Here is a 4,612-nt window from a genome sequence, read left to right on the forward strand (position 1 = left end):
GCAGAGGGCATCGTCTTCTTCCCAGCCTTCAAGTTTACCAGAAGGATCTGGTGGAACTTCAAGGACTGGGTGCAGGTCAGCCACGGGGACCAATCCGTCCTGCAAATGTCCGACGTGGCCTCCAAGACTCTCCAGGTCATGTCTGAGATTGAGCGGCGCTCCCTCTGCTTTTCCAAACACCTGGAGGTGTACAGAGAGCACGGCATGCCCTGGATGGCAACAGCCTTGCAGAGGCTCCCAAAGGCGATGAAGGGAGGTTTGCTCCTCAACACGCTGACCTTCGTCTCCTGTGTGGCCCTGGTCCAGAATGGCGCCTACATCGATTTCACGCACCTGAAAGACCTTTGCCAACAAATGAGCTTGGGGGTCGTGTCACAGGCCAGACTGCAGCCGCTGCTGATCCAGGGGAAATTCACCCTGGACAAAGTGAGGAATCAGAGGATTTGGAGCCTGCATCCGAAAGATCCGAAAGATAGCCCAAGACACTAGGCTGAGGTCAGCATGCCTTAACCCCGTAGCTCCCTGCTCCTTTTAGGGGTTCCACCATCTATTCTAACCTCAGACTCCCAGGCACCGTGTGTTTTCCACTATTAGATATACAGACCTAATAATAATCATAGTTTACCATAGAATATAACCATTAATTTCTACCACACAATTCCCCTTTTGTGGCTGACAAGATCACAACAAAAACATAACAGTCGTTTAGGTCAGATTTTGCACTACATTTGATCATCGTTAACCTTTAAGCACGTTCAGGGATCTCAACCTGGATAATTCTCAGGATTTTCAACCTGTTGTTTAAGGCAAAAAAGATCTATCAAATGTTTAACTAGAATTCACACATAGTAATCATAACATTGTATTTTCAGCATGCATTGAAAATGAGCACTTCAGAATATATGACATAAAAATATGAAACTCAAATGACATTTCAAAAAATAAGTAAATAATAGAAATTAAAAACTAAACTAATTGTCCACAAGCATGCATAGATCGTCAGAGCTATCTCTGACGATAATCAGAGATAGCTCTGATTATCGTCATGTACTATACTATATAAATGAGGGGGGTTCGGGCATTGTGGTTGCTGCTCCTGTTCGCAGCCACCAGGCCCTGGAACCCGTTAGTACAATGTCCATTTGTTCACACTGTCTGCAATGGCTGTGGCTCACATGGAGAGGTCACCAGTATGAAAATAGGACCTCCTTCTGATGTCCGATTCTCACATTCCGGTCTCCTCTCTAGTTTCACTCCAATCTATCTCCCCATAGAGCATCTTCTCCCAGTCACTCGACTCCTCTATGCTAGTCACCATGAGGGCCATCTCCTTAGAAAGCCTGGATGCTATCACAGATCTGACTATGGGAATGCAGCAGCAGAAGATCAGACCCATTACTGTTAGTGCTATTAGGAGCACTGCACCTATTTTTGCGAACATCATTCCCCACATACCAAACCTTGTTTCAAGCCATCCAAACATTCCCTGATCATGGCCTGCATTATCCTTGAACTCCTTTCTTAAACGTTTTAGGTTGTTCATCGCGAGTGTGAATGATCCATCTGGGGGAGCATTATTTGGAATGAAAGTACAACACATTTCGCCTATACATAGTTTTCACGTGACGTCACGCCCTTGTGGGAACGTCCACTTGGAGGGCAAAAGACACTATTTCAACTGCCGGTCCGCTGCCCGCCAGCTACTTTTCTTTGCTAGCTTTGGCTTAACTTTTAACAAAATGCCAGATAGTTGTTGTGCAATTGGCTGCACAAATCGACGAGGAGACAAGCCTGGGTTGTGCTTTTACAGAATCCCGTCTGAGAAAGAAAACCCAGAGAGGAGGAGGTTGTGGATATGTGCCTTGAGACGTGCCTCCGTCCCTGGGGAAAACAAACAATGGCAACCAACCAAGTACACACGTCTTTGTAGCGAACATTTCATCAAAGGTAAGGTTAAGCTCGTTAGTCAACACAGTATTTTAATTATTGTACTGTCAGTCATCATATATTTACGTATTCGTTCTGACATGGTTCGCTTAAGTGGACCTATGCACCCAACTCCAGCGGCCTTGCTGATCATTTTCAGTCTGAAAAGATAACAGTCAGATGTAGGAAGGGGAGAGGGTTTTACCAATTTGCATGCAGTGTACATTTTCCGAAAATTCAGATTATATTATTTGTTTACGTCATTTTATTTCATGAATAAATTATTATGGTAACGTTAGTTATATGAATGAAGTACTGTAACAAACGCGTAGCTTAGATGTCTAAAGTCTAAACAGCTAGCTCAGGATAACGTTACTTATTTCTCTTTTTTTCTCTTACAGCCAGGAGAAATATAATTTAGCAAAATCCATTACAGTATCATGAAACTGTTTGAGAACATAATGACTAAAACATGGAATACAATTTGACTTTAATTAAAACTGTTCCACTACCTACTTTAAACATTTACAAAAACAAAATTGGACTAACTAAATACAATTTTCAGTAAGTGACAAAGACTAAAACGTCTGAAGGAATGATATGACAATGTTCTTGATGTTACTAATAACTTGTTGGCATATGTGGGACATAAACCCGCTTGTGTCATTATAGGTGCCAAATGTGACGACCCTTTGTCCCCTGACTGGGTTCCATCCATCTTCTCACACATTCCAGCCACCAAGAAGAGGAAAAGGGAGAAAGACATGGAAAGGTATGAGCAGCACAGCAGAATGAAGAACAAGAGGGTGGAGGAGAAAAAGAAGAAAGATGCAGTGGATGTCCTCCTTGACCTGTCATCAGTACCAGATGCTGGACCTGCGCCACCTGCTGTGGATGAACAACAGTGTGACAACAAGCCATGCAAGTGAAAAGATTGCAAGATTACAAAGGGAGTGTAATGACCTCAGAGAGGAAAACCGTAAACTGAAAGAAATTATTAAATCAGGAACATTTGATGAACTGGCTTTTGAAAAAGATGATGAAAAAGTGAAGGCAATGACTGGAATCCCCTCATATTCAAAGTTACAAGTAGTTTTAACATTTGTGTTTTCATTTCTGCAGACTGGTACAAACCTCTCTCCCTTCCAACAAATTCTGTTAACTCTTATGAGGCTGAAAATGAACCTTCCCCTGTCATTGCTTGGTTGTATGTTTAAGATCTCAATTCCCACTGCCAGCAGAACATTTAGAAGCACCATTGAAGTGCTGAATGCAAGACTTGCTCCAGCACTTTTGTTTTGGCCAAATCGAGAGGAGCTTCAGTTGTCAATGCCTATGATATTTAGACAGGTTTTTCGTAAATGTGCTTGTATTATTGACTGTTTTGAAAATTTTATTGAAAGGCCTAGAAACCTAAGAGCACAAGCACAGACATACTCAAAATACAAACATCACCATACCATGAAATATCTAATTGGCATTACACCACAAGGAACAGTTTCTTTTATATCAAAAGGATGGGGTGGGAGAACATCAGACAAACACTTGACTGAAAGAAGTGGATTTTTGGATCACCTCAACCCAGGTGATGTCATACTAGCTGATAGAGGGTTTGATGTGGCAGACTCAGTTGGTCTGTACAATGCTGAGCTTAAGATCCCAGCTTTCACTAGAGGCAAAAAGCAGTTGGGTCCAGTGGAATTAGAGTCCACACGAGGACTTGCATCAGTTAGGATACATGTGGAAAGAGTTATCGGTGAGGCAAGGAATCGGTACACCATACTTCAAAGTACAATTGGGATTCAAATGTGTGAAGCTGAGCATCCTGAAGGTCTTACACCTCTAGATAAAATAGTCTGTGTGTGCTGTGCACTGACAAATTTGGCTCCTTCAATTATTCCTTTGGGTTGAACATGAGAAGAAACTTTAATAACAGTGAAGTCACTGTTATTTCCATCAATGAAATAAGGACAGTGACAAAAATGAATTCATACTTTTAATATTTTAGTGTTTTATTACCTTTTTACCAAAAATGTATATGAATTATTGGTCCCAATGTAATAAATAATTTGTTTTTGTAAAGTGATTGAAAAATCCTTGAAATGTAACATTACAAAAGAGTGGCAACCCTGTAAATAACTATACATCTATATACAAAACTACTGTGTGTGTATGTATATATGTAACTAACTATATACATCTATATACAAAACTACTGTGTGTATGTATATATGTAACTATACATCTATATACAAAACTTTACTGTGTGTATGTAAATATGTAACATATACATCTATATACAAAACTACTGTGCGTATGTATATATGTAACTATATACATCTATATACAAAACTGTACTGTGTGTATGTATATATGTAATTATATACATCTATACACAAAACTGTACTATATATATATCTGTCTATATACATCTATCTAAATATTTTCTATACACACCTGTGTTGAATAAAACACTTACACTTTGTTCAGATTGTTGTTTTTTGTTATCCCTCTTCTCTTTAGCTATTTCAGGTATACAGTCACTGCATTTCCAACTTGATATTTTTAAATGTGTGGTGTCAAACTTTAAGCAACTTCTATGAATGAGTTGTCTTTTACAGATTCCTGACTTACACTCAAGTCTGTCTTCATTGTGCAGTACAGGGACCCCACAGTAACAGCCCTT

General features: G+C 40.0%; 1 pseudogene; it reads left to right on the top strand.

Annotated features, from left to right (window-relative positions):
• The first annotated feature begins 1,503 nt into the window (after positions 1 to 1,503).
• Positions 1,504 to 3,968, top strand: LOC130386967 (uncharacterized; annotated as a pseudogene).
• Positions 3,969 to 4,612: the final 644 nt, after the last annotated feature.

The sequence above is a fragment of the Gadus chalcogrammus genome, chromosome 8, assembly GCF_026213295.1.
Source record: "Gadus chalcogrammus isolate NIFS_2021 chromosome 8, NIFS_Gcha_1.0, whole genome shotgun sequence".
Lineage (NCBI taxonomy): Eukaryota > Metazoa > Chordata > Actinopteri > Gadiformes > Gadidae > Gadus > Gadus chalcogrammus.